This window comes from Oncorhynchus gorbuscha, unplaced genomic scaffold (genome assembly GCF_021184085.1).
Source record: "Oncorhynchus gorbuscha isolate QuinsamMale2020 ecotype Even-year unplaced genomic scaffold, OgorEven_v1.0 Un_scaffold_39:::fragment_4:::debris, whole genome shotgun sequence".
Taxonomy (NCBI): domain Eukaryota; kingdom Metazoa; phylum Chordata; class Actinopteri; order Salmoniformes; family Salmonidae; genus Oncorhynchus; species Oncorhynchus gorbuscha.
This window is the reverse complement of record NW_025745236.1, coordinates 64,982-79,621: the sequence shown is the minus strand read 5'-3', so window position 1 is coordinate 79,621 and position 14,640 is coordinate 64,982. Positions and strand designations below refer to the sequence as shown.

The 14,640-nt window shown below is 43.1% G+C and overlaps 1 long non-coding RNA gene across 1 annotated transcript; it reads left to right on the top strand.

Moving 5' to 3' along the window:
* The first annotated feature begins 61 nt into the window (after positions 1–61).
* Positions 62–13,204, top strand: LOC124018083. Its single transcript, XR_006835569.1, has 5 exons — positions 62–601; positions 12,415–12,451; positions 12,663–12,735; positions 12,823–12,902; positions 13,037–13,204. It is a non-coding gene; the product is annotated as an uncharacterized LOC124018083 (long non-coding RNA).
* The last annotated feature ends 1,436 nt before the right edge of the window (positions 13,205–14,640 follow it).

Below are 14,640 nucleotides of genomic sequence, written 5' to 3'. Positions count from 1 at the left end.
TTTAGGTTCAGGCGACGCTGCCAGTGTGACGTATTATCTTGTGGGCGGGCCGCTCCTTCAACAACAGCTAGTCAGACACCTCGGTAGCTTTCTAGCAAACATAGCTACAACATTCACGCTCTTTACACTGGTTTGGTGTATATTAGTCGCTGTGTATTAAACACACTTCTGTCGTATGTACTTGTTGGCCCATTCAATTATATATATACGTTGTTTGTCAGCTAGCTGGTTTGCTAAGTTAGCTTAGAACTAGGCTAGTCGCTAATGCTAGCTAGCTAACATCCCCGACCATGAGTTCACAAAGCTACTCTCCTCCTGATAAAGAAGCGGTGGGCTTCTGGACGGAGAAAGAAACTCTGGTGAAAGAGGAGGAGGAAGAGGAATATGTTAAAATACAAAAACAAGTAGAGGGTGAGGCTGTTACAGTGAAAGAAGAAGAGAAAGACGTTTCAGTGAAAGAAGAGGAAGATGTGTTCAGAGTGAAAGAGGAGGATAATTACAGTAAAGAAAGAGGAGGGTGCAGTTTTTGAAGTGAAGGAGGAGGGGGAGATGACTCTCACATTGGAGGAAGAAGAGGAGGTTGGAGATCTGTTTAACACCAGTAAGTATCGTATTTGCAGTCTTCTACACTTTAATGTTGTTCTGTATGAATGGCTGAAGCTACACTGTAAGGCGTAGAACATCAAGAGTGGACCATCAACAAAACGTTAACAATTGATCAAATGCATCCAATGACAAAGCCTGAAATACTGTATTCATCAATATTTCCTATTAGATTAGTCCAAGATGTACTCTTAAATGGGAATTCAGCAGTTTTTACATCCATTTTGGGACTTATACCTTAATGATATGTACCCATTGTTTCTTGAATAATTCACGTATAAATGCCTCATGAGCTTAGTTCAACTGTCGTACCCCATCAGAACCCCAAATCGAAACTTTTTTTTTACTCCAATGTTTGTCAGTAAATATTGACAAACACTGTATATCCTCAAAACATGGTTAAAACTAGAATGTTTATATCATGAATGGTTGCATTTCTCCAGCCTTATCGCTCAGCTTTTTACCGAAACAGGCATGAAGTACACTTTGTTATTGTTTCTACTGCTGATTGCTGCCCCCGTTATTCCTCAAGATCCAGACTGTATGTTATTTTCAGAGGTAGACTGGCTCTGGCAACCAAAATAGTCAAATATTCCATCTAAATGTGAATAAATTCTCAATTGCGATACATTTTCTGGAAACATAAATCACTGTAATTTCATATCACATAAACATAATTTCACACTATACTTTCATATCACATCAACATAATTTCACACAATACTTTTTTTACTATTTATAATACTTTCATATTACATCAACATTATTCCAAATTCTTTCACATCAAAATGATTTCAAACAATACTTTCATATATTTTTATGTGGTTTTAAATCTTCTGAACCTGGTGGCTGGTAAATGCTGCCATACGATGGCAATGTTTCAAATAGACCTAGCTTTTGTATCACTATCACTTGCTATCAACAGTAATACTTTAAGATATTAGGATATTGGAAACTCATTTCGATTCGTATTAACAGCTTAAAGAAAAGAACATTGGCATGAATTACCCTCCGTGAGATAATTCACTTTTTCTCTGTAATATCGTGTAGCTTTGCAATCGTGACATTACGTACTTTCAAGGAAAATAGGCATGTTTCTCGACTCATACCCTGACTTTAAAAAGGGATTTAGACATAATTCATTTGATACAGCAGTAGCAATACAGGAGATAACATCTACAGAAAAGACAGGAATGATTATGGGGGAGCTGTTGCTGTATACAGTGCATTTGGAAAGTATTCAGGCCCCTTGACTTTTTCCACATTTTGTTACTTTAAAGCCTTATTCTAAAATTGATTAAAATATTTTTCTCCCCCTTTCATTTAGCTAATTTATTTGGCACACCTGCATTTGGTGAGTTTCTCCCATCCTTCTCTGTAGATCCTCTCTAGCTCTGTCAGGTTGGATTGGGAACATCACTGCACAGCTATTTTCAGGTCTCTCCAGAGATGTTAGATCGGGCTCAAGTCCGGGCTCTGGCTGGGCCACTCAAGGACATTCAGAGACTTGTCCCGAAGCCACTCCTGTGTTATCTTGGTTATGTGCTTCAGGTCGTTGTCCTGTTGGACGGGACAACCTTTGCCCCAGTCTGAGGTACTGAGCACGCAGGAGCAGGTCTTTCATCAAGGATTTCTCTGCACTTTGCTCCGTTAATATTTCCCTTGATCCTGACTAGTCTCCCAGACCCTACTGCTGAAAAACATCCCCACAGTATGATGCTGCCACCACCATGCTTCACTGTAGGGATGGTGCCAGGTTTCCTCCAGACGTGACTCTTGGCATTCAGGCCAAAGAGTTCAATCTTGGATCCGAAACAAGTTGTAGATACATCTCAAGGATGATTAATGGAAACAGAATGCACTTGAAAGCAATTTCGAGTCTCATAGCAAAGGGTCTGAATACTTATGTAAATAAGGTATTTCTCTTTATTATCTGTTGTCATTATGGGCTATTGATGACACCCCTCTGAAACCAGATAGCCTAACCATCAGAAAAAAACTCTTCCTTAGACTACTCCTTCCGCTGCTGCTGGCCTTTGTAAATTCTGATGTTATGCTCCTATAGTTTCTATTAATAGGCTACACCAGCAGTCGTTATGCTACTAATAGTTTCTGGTAATAGGCTACACCAGCAGTCGTTATGCTCCTATAGTTTCTATTAATAGGCTACACCAGCAGTCGTTATGCTCCTATAGTTTCTGGTAATAGACTACACCAGCAGTCGTTATGCTCCTATAGTTTCTGCTAATAGGCTACACCAGCAGTCGGTATGCTCCTATAGTTTCTGGCTACACCAGCAGTAAGCAACCTTTTCCATTTGGTGCCAAGTTATCTGACCATTTCTACTGATCTGGTGCCAGTTAGGATTTTCATATTCACATTTTATTGGAACAGTTTAATTTAATTTATAATAGTAATAATAATTATTAGTCTTTATCTCAACATCATTCTCTGTGGTTAATCTACATCTATTTAAATGAAATTTATAAAGAAACATTTTTTTTGCCGTTGCTAAAAAATAAAATAAAAACCTACATAAAGCTAAAAAATGCTAACATTGCAGCCTGCATGTATAAAATATCATGATAAATAAATATCATATAAATCTCATTGGCTACACATGGCCTGTCTGCAACGAACTGGAATCATTGGATCAACTATCAACTGGGTCGGCCCAAAACTCGAGATAGCAAGCTTGCAACATTGTATAAAATATTCTGGGCCCGCAGTTTCCTGCGCCAGTGAGTTCTGGACAGACACAGCTGTAGGCTATTTGTGAAAGGGATAAAAAGTAAGTCAGGTATTTTGTCATTTCCACTGGATCAGCGTATTACGTTTTTGCCTTCGTGTCGAGTGGTTATAGAAAGGGCGAGAGCTGGAAATACTTTTCAAGTACTTTGAGGAACTATTCTCATTTGCAATTGATTTTGACCAGACTTTGTTTATTTGCTGTTTGAGGTGAATAAAGCATTACTTTGAGAAGCTCCAGAACTCATTAGTGGTGTGTGTTAAGACAATCAGAAATACTATCAGATCCCCAAATGGGCACATTTATAGGCCTACATTTGCGCTCAGGCAAGGTAGACTAGTCCTACTTCTATATGCGTAATTGGGTGTGTGTCCTTACTCAACATTGACAGGAGTGTTAAAAAAACAAAATACAATTAATAAATTGACATCTTGTGAAGTAAGGTCTGGGTGGTCTGCCAGGGGCCGTTTCATTTAGAATCCGTTTAGGTCGGCATGGGGAATGATTGTATTTTTCCATAGTATGTTTTACCCGAAGTTGACCGACTGAAAGGGAGTGTAACTTTATGACTGAATTCGGGCTAAACTTTTAACATTGAGATATTAAAACCATGATAGATCAGACGCAGAGTATATAAAGGAGTGAGATCTGTAGAAAGACAGAGTGGCTGTGGAATGTGCTGGGTGGACAGGATTGCTATAAGGGAAGCGGATGGACATCTGTGGATTAGGCGAAGGAGGGGTTGAGGTCAGGTCAGATCCCCTGAAGGGAGTTCTAAGGGTTTAGTATCCTGTTACCCTCTTCCTGTCGAACCAGAAGTTGTAAGGATTGTAGAGAAGGAGGAGTGTCCAAAGTGTGGAATATACACTTGTGATGGCGAGAACATGTTTTTGTCGACCCTTTGGGAATAATTGAATTTGGTTAAGCTTCTCTCGTGTCCGTGAGTTATTTACTCTGAAAAATTAGAACCTAACACTATAATTACTGTTTCCTGAAGGAGGGAAACGAGGTGCAAAACCTGTTTGGCCCCACTTCTTCCTGGGTCGTTGAAGAGCGGTATTAAATTTAAGGAATAAACCTGAGCCTCACACTCATCACCTGTGGAAGGCGGGTCTTCCAGCGAGGTGTGAATTTAATAGTATGTTGTACCTAGTTTCCCTCCTTCAGGGAACAGTAGTTATAGTCTTATAGTCATATGATGAACTTCAACTTCAATACGGGATCTTGCTGTGGGACAGTTTTTTGTATTCTGAAATGCACTCGAACTACGTATCATTTAGTGGCTCCTTATGTTACGCTGGGAAAACAGTTTTCATGGGCACAGAAATACTAAATCATTTCAGAGTTACATTTACATTTAAGTCATTTAGCAGACGCTCTTATCCAGAGCGACTTACAAATTGGTGCATTCACCTTATGACATCCAGTGGAACAGTCACTTTACAATAGTGCATCTAAATCTTAAGGGGGGTGAGAGGGATTACTTATCCTATCCTAGGTATTCCTTAAAGAGGTGGGGTTTCAGGTGTCTCCAGAAGGTGGTGATTGACTCCGCTGTCCTAGCGTCGTGAGGGAGTTTGTTCCACCATTGGGGGGGCCAGGGCAGCGAACAGTTTTGACTGGGCTGAGCGGGAGCTGTACTTCCTCAGTGGTAGGGAGGCGAGCAGGCCAGAGTTGGATGAACGCAGTGCCCTTGTTTGGGTGTAGGGCCTGATCAGAGCCTGGAGGTACTGAGGTGCCGTTCCCCTCACAGCTCCGTAGGCAAGCACCATGGTCTTGTAGCGGATGCGAGCTTCAACTGGAAGCCAGTGGAGAGAACGGAGGAGCGGGGTGACGTGAGAGAACTTGGGAAGGTTGAACACCAGACGGGCTGCGGCGTTCTGGATGAGTTGAAGGGGTTTAATGGCACAGGCAGGGAGCCCAGCCAACAGCGAGTTGCAGTAATCCAGACGGGAGATGACAAGTGCCTGGATTAGGACCTGCGCCGCTTCCTGTGTGAGGCAGGATCGTACTCTGCGGATGTTGTAGAGCATGAACCTACAGGAACGGGCCACCGCCTTGATGTTGGTTGAGAACGACAGGGTGTTGTCCAGGATCACGCCAAGGTTCTTAGCGCTCTGGGAGGAGGACACAATGGAGTTGTCAACCGTGATGGCGAGATCATGGAACGGGCAGTCCTTCCCCGGGAGGAAGAGCAGCTCCGTCTTGCCGAGGTTCAGCTTGAGGTGGTGATCCGTCATCCACACTGATATGTCTGCCAGACATGCAGAGATGCGATTCGCCACCTGGTCATCAGAAGGGGAAAGGAGAAGATTAATTGTGTGTCGTCTGCATAGCAATGATAGGAGAGACCATGTGAGGTTATGACAGAGCCAAGTGACTTGGTGTATAGCGAGAATAGGAGAGGGCCTAGAACAGAGCCCTGGGGGACACCAGTGGTGAGAGCGCGTGGTGAGGAGACAGATTCTCGTCACGCCACCTGGTAGGAGCGACCTGTCAGGTAGGACGCAATCCAAGCGTGGGCCGCGCCGGAGATGCCCAACTCGGAGAGGGTGGAGAAGAGGATCTGATGGTTCACAGTATCGAAGGCAGCCGATAGATCTAGAAGGATGAGAGCAGAGGAGAGAGAGTTAGCTTTAGCAGTGCGGAGCGCCTCCGTGATACAGAGGAGAGCAGTCTCAGTTGAATGACTAGTCTTGAAACCTGACTGATTTGGATCAAGAAGGTCATTCAGAGAGAGATAGCGGGAGAGCTGGCCAAGGACGGCACGTTCAAGAGTTTTGGAGAGAAAAGAAAGAAGGGATACTGGTCTGTAATTGTTGACATCGGAGGGATCGAGTGTAGGTTTTTTCAGAAGGGGTGCAACTCTCGCTCTCTTGAAGACGGAAGGGACGTAGCCAGCGGTCAGGGATGAGTTGATGAGCGAGGTGAGGTAAGGGAGAAGGTCTCCGGAAATGGTCTGGAGAAGAGAGGAGGGGATAGGGTCAAGCGGGCAGGTTGTTGGGCGGCCGGAGAGAGAGGGGAGAAAGAGGTCAGAGCACAGGGTAGGGCAGTGTGAGCAGAACCAGCGGTGTCGTTTGACTTAGCAAACGAGGATCGGATGTCGTCGATCTTCTTTTCAAAATGGTTGACGAAGTCATCTGCAGAGAGGGAGGAGGGGGGGGGGGATTCTGGAGGGAGGAGAAGGTGGCAAAGAGCTTCCTAGGGTTAGAGGCAGATGCTTGGAATTTAGAGTGGTAGAAAGTGGCTTTAGCAGCAGAGACAGAGGAGGAAAATGTAGAGAGGAGGGAGTGAAAGGATGCCAGGTCCGCAGGGAGACGAGTTTTCCTCCATTTCCGCTCGGCTGCCCGGAGCCCTGTTCTGTGAGCTCGCAATGAGTCATCGAGCCACAGAGCGGGAGGGGAGGACCGAGCCGGCCTGGAGGATAGGGGACATAGAGAGTCAAAGGATGCAGAGAGGGAGGAGAGGAGGGTTGAGGAGGCAGAATCAGGAGATAGGTTGGAGAAGGTTTGAGCAGAGGGAAGAGATGATAGGATGGAAGAGGAGAGAGTAGCGGGGGAGAGAGAGCGAAGGTTGGGACGGCGCGATACCATCCGAGTAGGGGCAGTGTGGGAGGTGTTGGATGAGAGCGAGAGGGAAAAGGATACAAGGTAGTGGTCGGAGACTTGGAGGGGAGTTGCAATGAGGTTAGTGGAAGAACAGCATCTAGTAAAGATGAGGTCGAGCGTATTGCCTGCCTTGTGAGTAGGGGGGGAAGGTGAGAGGGTGAGGTCAAAAGAGGAGAGGAGTGGAAAGAAGGAGGCAGAGAGGAATGAGTCAAAGGTAGACGTGGGGAGGTTAAAGTCGCCCGGAACTGTGAGAGGTGAGCCGTCCTCAGGAAAGGAGCTTATCAAGGCACCAAGCTCATTGATGAACTCTCCGAGGGATCCTGGAGGGCGATAAATGATAAGGATGTTAAGCTTGAAAGGGCTGGTAATTGTGACAGCACGGAATTCAAAGGAGGCGATAGACAGATGGGTAAGGGGAGAAAGAGAGAATGACCACTTGGGAGAGATGAGGATCCCGGTGCCACCACCCCGCTGACCAGAAGCTCTCGGGGTGTGCGAGAACACGTGGGCGGACGAAGAGAGAGCAGTAGGAGTAGCAGTGTTGTCTGTGGTGATCCATGTTTCCGTCAGTGCCAAGAAGTCGAGGGACTGGAGGGAGGCATAGGCTGAGATGAACTCTGCCTTGTTGGCCGCAGATCGGCAGTTCCAGAGGCTACCGGAGACCTGGAACTCCACAATGGGTCATGCGCGCTGGGACCACCAGATTAGGGTGGCCGCGGCCACGCGGTGTGGAGCGTTTGTATGGTCTGTGCAGAGAGGAGAGAACAGGGATAGACAGACACATAGTTGACAGGCTACAGAAGAGGCTACGCTAATGCAAAGGAGATTGGAATGACAAGTGGACTACACGTCTTGAATGTTCAGAAAGTTAAGCTTACGTAGCAAGAATCTTATTAACTAAAATGATTAAAATGATACAGTACTGCTGAAGTAGGCTAGCTGGCAGTGGGTGCGTTGTTGACACTACACTAATCAAGTCGTTCCGTTGAGTGTAATAGTTTCGACAGTGCTGCTATTCGGGGGCTAGCTGGCTAGCTACTAGTGTTGTTTACGTTACGTTGCGTTAAAAGAACGACAATAGCTGGCTAGCTAACCTAGAAAATCACTCTAGACTACACAATTATCTTTGATACAAAGACGGCTATGTAGCTAATATCACTGACCATTTCGAATCCCACCGTACCTTCTCCGCTGTGCAATCCGGTTTACGAGCTGGCCACGGGTGCACCTCAAGCTCGCTCAAGGTACTAAACGATATAATTTCCGCCATCGATAAAAGACAGTATTACTGTGCAGCCATCTTCATTGACCTGGCCAAGGCTTTCGACTCTGTCAATCACCATATTCTTATCGGCAGACTCAATAGCCGATAATAACAACCGATCAATCAACAACCGATCGCTGCCCACACCTGCCCGACTAGCATCACTACTCTGGACGGTTCCTACTTAGAATATTTGGACAACATACAATACCTCGGTGTCTATAAACTTAGACTATAAACTCTCCTTCCAGACTAATATTTAGCATCTCCAATCCAAAATTAATTTTAGAACCGGCTTCCTATTTCGCAACAAAGCCTCCTTCACTCACGCTGCCAAACACCCTCGTAAAACTGACTATCCTATCGATCCTTAACTTCGGCGATGTCATTTTCAAAATAGCCTCCAACACTCTACTCAGCAAACTGGATGCAGTCTATCACAGTGCCATCCGTTTTGTCACCAAAGCCCCATATACCACCCACCACTGCGACCTGTATGCTCTTGTCGGCTGGCCCTCACTACATATTCGTCGCCAAACCCACTGGCTCCAGGTCATCTATATGTCTTTGCTAGGTAAAGCTCCGCCTTAACTCAGCTCATTGGTAACCCTAGCAACACCCACCCATAGCATGCGCTCCAGGAGGTGTTTCTCACTGGTCATCCCCAAAGCCAACATCTCCTTTGGCCGCCTTTCCTTCCAGTTCTCTGCTGGCAATGACTGGAACGAATTGCAAAAATCGCTGAAGTTGGAGACTTATATCTCCCTCACTAACTTGAAGTTGGAGACTTATATCTCCCTCACTAACTTTAAGCATCAGCTATCTGAGCAGTTTACCGATCGCTGCAGCTGTACACAGCCCATCTGTAAATAGCCTATCCAACTTCCTACCTCATCCCCATGTTTTTATTTTTTTGTTGTTGCTATTTTGCACACCAGTATTTCTACTTGCACATCATCATCTCCACATCTATCTCTCCAGTGTTAATTTGCTAAATTGTAATTACTTTGCTACTATGACCTATTTTTTGCCTTACCTCCGTACTCTGTTTGCATACACTATATAGATTTTTCTATTGTGTTATTGATTGTTCGTTTGTTTATCCCCATGTTTAACTCTGTGTTGTTTTTGTCGCACTGCATTGCTTTATCTTGGCCAGGTCGCAGTTGTAAATGAGAACTTGTTCTCAACTTGCCAACCTGGTTAAATAGAGGTGAAAAAAATATCCTAACTTTATTTTAGTCACATGTTCAACTATCATCAGCTGATCGAGGAAATCATTTTCTGAATGACAGTCGCATGACAAACATCACGACATGCAACATGCAACCAAAGTGCTTCTCTGGTAAAGACAGTTATGCCATGCTCCATGTTGGATCCAACATCCCAACTTTGGTCCTAATGTGTAGAGAACTGTTCCTTGATGGATAGGCTATTGTACAACACACAGAGCTATTTTCCTTTATTTGTTGTTAGGTGAAGTTATGGGCCAATTTGGCAAATTGGGGCGAGGGGACGGACTAAAGTCATACTGTTACATTGGAATGTGATTTATCTCTGTGCAATGTTGAAAAATCTATGTTAACCTCTTTTTTAAAGTTGAAGGATCTTTAAGGTTGAGAAGTTTATGTGTATGTTTGTGTGGGTCTGCAACCACACACCCTCTGGACAGACAAGCCAAAGGCGCTCGGCCCAAGTCAGGGAACCGTTGATCTACTTCAGAGGAACTGTGTCTAGAGTGATTTCCTCTTGTTTTGACACCTCACTGGAAAACTAGAATAACTAGCTGTTGCTACAGAACGAGACGACCAATTCACAGTTAGTCTGTGTCTCGTTCTCCACCCACGGACACATACCAAGATCACGTGTTTTCTATATGCACAAGATAGTTTGACTATATAAGGCTTCTGAACTCCTTGTGTCATCGAGCTCTCGGCCTTCCACCTCAGAGTGTAGGACTGACCAGCTACGTTATTGCTATTCTTATCAAATACAAGGTTGATTGTTTGAAGAAATGACAGTCTCTGCTGATTGGTTAGAATTTCCACCATAATGTGCAGTAGGCTTTTTCAATACCAACAATGATAGACCAGACTCATAGTACAGAATGAATGACTGTCTGCCCAGATCAACATCAGTTCACCATCTCACCTCATACAGTATTGGAGCAGCAGCAGCTGACTGCCTAGCTCAACATTTAGTTCACCATCTCACCTCATACTGTATTGGAGCAGCAGCAGCTGACTGCCTGGTTCATCATCTCACTTCGTACGTTCTTCAAAGAACGTGTTAGAAGGTGGTTCATCGAGGAACCTCCGTTGTTGCTGGACTTCTTCTGGGAACTTCGCAATTACAACTGAAAACGATGGTGATAAGTTTGGATGCGACAACAAGTTAAAAAAAGTTAAGTTGGGTTGATGTTTGGCTCTGAATATGTCTAGAAATAATGTATATCATAATATAACATACTAATGAATAACGAAGACAATTGTGGTTTTGGTTGATGTTTGGCTCTGAATATATATCGAAATAATTTATAATTCTAATATAACATACTGTAGCGACCCGCACAGACAGCTGTGTGTTAGGCTAGGAGGTGGTTGTGTTGTACTGACCAGGTCGCGGGGTCCGACATGTCAATCAACCTGCTATCTGCCAATCACGGGAATGCCTGGAATGTTCTGATGCCGGGCATCCTGGTGGTTGGTGGAGTGGCGTGGAGGGGGGTTGGGCAGTGGGGTGGAGCATTGGAAGTTAAGACCAGGTTCAGCCTTTGTTCTCTCTCTCTTACGTCTGGGCTTCACAAGAGAAGGTCACGATTGGCTTGTGGGTTATCTGTCATCTATTTGGCGTGTGCTACGGCCCAAACAGTAGCCTGTGTAAAGTTGGTTTAATAAACCGTCAATTCGCAAACTCATGCCTCTGTCTGGACAATTGTTCATTTATGATCTAGTCAGGTCATTACAATACTAATAATGCATAACGAAGACAATGATGGTTTTCTGTGAATATCTTCCGTAACATTACGATAGTTAATTACCGTTAATATTAGAAAGCCGGGTTTGACCGTCGGCGTTGTATGAGCTACAGTACAGTACCGTTATCTAACTAGATAAGGTTATGTCCTAACTAGGCACAACTAGGTTTGGATTATTTCCCTCAACTATATTCTTTCCCATATATTGTATATCGTTTCCATAAAGCCAACATGGCTTTACACTCATTAATGTAAGTTCCCAATCTAGAGCAGTTCTCACTTTTGTGAGAATGAATTAACTAACTAACGTAAACTAACTAACTAACTAAGGACGGTGACCTGTCCAGACGGGATGTTACAACGAACTGAATCGTCAACGGAGGTCTTCCTCTTTATATAGCCTGCTACAGCATGCAATACTATTAACTCACAAGGGGGCATAACGTTACATGTTCAATACTATCCCATTTTGGAAACGTTTCATGTTCAATACTATCCCATTTTGGAAACATAACATGGACAATACTATCCCATTTTGGAAACATAACACGGACAATACCATCCCATTTTGGAAACGTTACATGGACAATACTGTCCCATTTTGGAAACGTTACATGGACAATACTGTCCCATTTTGGAAACGTTTCATGTTCAATACTGTCCCATTTTGGAAACGTTACATGTACGCCCCCTTGTGGAGGGACATTAATATCTTAGACGGTAGCTGTAGATGGGATTCAAATGCATAATGGTATTAATACAGTGTCTAGACTACCTCTTTTGTATAAAAGCCCTTCAGAATCCAAACACAGTATTGCCACGCAGCAAAATGTTGCATATAATCTTTCAAGTCAGCCTGATAAAATATTGAACAATTTGTGTACAAAGATTTCTTGAAAATTTGTAAGTCGCTCTGGATAAGAGCGTCTGCTAAATGACTTCAATGTAAATGTAAATGTAAATGTGATATTAGGCCTGTATGGCAGTACTGTTACTGTATTGCACTACTATATTGGCTAGTGCTTTCTCCAATATGTTCTTCTATTTTACATTCCATTGTATGTCGATGCCATTTAGCTTTCAATATATATTTAATATATATACATATATATATATATATAAAGAGATATATATATATATATATATATATTTTTTTTTAATGCTTGTAAGACTATTCTTTGATGCATTTTCTCTTCCTTTGAAATTCTTATAGGACAAAACATGGACACAATGCAACTGGGATCAAGAAGGTACAGAATTGTTGTAGGACAGCTGCATTTGAAGTGTACATTAAACCTACATAGCAGTCAATCCAAACTGAAATCTATTAGCATACAAATGTGTGCAAATTATCTTTTCAGATCTTCTCAGAAATAAATCAAGTCCATGAAATGAATGTAGACAAAAATAATAATTCAAGGTCAACATAGTCCTTGAATTGTCTTTTTGCACACCTATCAGAGGTAGAGAGGCGAGGCAGGGGGAGGACATCATCCTGCTATTTTGACAGTCCCTGAAGGACAATACAGAATAGGTACTGGCTCTTATTCTTTCCCTTTCTCTAATGCATTTTGTAAAAAAAAATTGCAAGTGTAGTAAGATCATTGCTTTACTTTACTAGGACTGGAGACCACAGCAGCGATTCTGCTCTTGCCCAACCTCTTCAATGAGGACCCGAGTGGCCTTTATGTCCGTGACAAGGTATGCCTATGCACCAATCATCTGTTTCTTCATAAACATAGGTGTGCATGCTTATATAAAGCTAAAGCTGAACATTTGTTATGGTCTTTGTTAATTGTATGTGTATTAATCTTTTCTAACTTTTGTTGACACAGATTTCACCGCTCTTCACTCCTTTATTGCACATCGGTGGAAATCCATTTCACCATGAGAGTGAAATCCCGCTGGCCTTTGATGGGGAGAACATCCACGCCCTCGAGGACGTCCCCATGGGACTTGGGGCTCTGCTAGGGCTGGATTTTTTATTATCCCTTAAATTTCCCCAGAATGTCAGAAAAACACTTTTGTTCTTAAGTTACTGTGTTCTGGGGAGAAGAGAAGTTGGGGTGAAGTTACCAGGGCCAGGCATAAAGATGGCGAACTTCCTAACATAACTAAGTGGATACGATATACACACTAAAGCTGAAAAATCTGTATTTATCATCAATCTACAATATTGTTAGTTTACCTATGATTCATTTTTAATGTGTGTTTTTATTGTACATTATTTTTTATTTTTTTTAAATGTCATGAAAAGCACTATTCAAAGTAAATGTATTATTTACATGTCTGCAGAAATGTTGAAATTTTGTAATGTGTTTTGTTTGGTAAATATTAATTCACATTTGTGGTGCCACTAAATAAAAATTTTATTATTTAAATCAATATTATTATTATTAAAAAATATATAATGGAGGGAGGGTGGACAGGGAGTTTAAAAAATGAACCCCAAAAGGTTGTTAGAGGAACCAATCATAGAAAAGGTTCTTCAAATAACTTTTAGGGGTTCCCCCACAGTTTCAATTTGACGAACCCCTACAGGATCCTTTACTTTTTATAGTGTATATTGATAAAAGTCACCTTGTCCGAGAGACATTTACATAGTTATACACAGCCCAATTTGGGATGGCTAATTTGGGGCAAAATAGCGGCCACAACAGACAGACCTGATATCGCCCCATAATTCAACGTCCTTGGACGTCACGTGCTGAGTGGGAATGACCAAAGATATTCTATTTAGCTACACTTTGTAGTACATTTTTACACGTTAATAAATGTTTGATGCCACATCGCCTGTTTTCAAAGGGAGTCGTTGGTTTTTAGGGGTAGTTGTTTTTGTCTGAAATTATTTTCTCAATTGCGATACCAACTCCAGTCAGCAGATGGCGATGTGCGTCTTTCAGGTGATTCTGCCACTGTGACGTATAATCTAGTGGACGGGATGCTTCAACATCAACAGTTAGTCAGCCACCTTTGTTCACTAACTTTATGGAAAAAGGTTTATTCAATAAATCTAGCAACTCCAATACTGGGAAAATACAGGAACACACACTCAGAGCCTGGGCTCTGTTTACACCTCCAAAGGTGCCTCCCTCACACAGGAATACACACTCAGAGCCTCCTGAATGGGCCCTGTTTACACCTCCAAAGGTGCCCCCCTCACACAGGAATACACACTCCGAGCCTACGAGGCTTTTCTAAAAACTCCACTTTGCGTGTTTCGCTCACCTCTTTTTTTAAAACTAGGTTTGAGATGTGGTATCCACTCGGCTCGCTGCCTCTCAGATCAAAGTTGGGTCCATCTGCTCCATTCCCAAAGTGTGGTCTCCCTGAGATCCCATGTTTGAGGGATCCCTGGTGCACCATTTACCCAGGTCGTCAGGAGCGGTCACCAAGTTAAGATTGACATCCCCATCGCCAAATGTGGTTAATTTCTTTA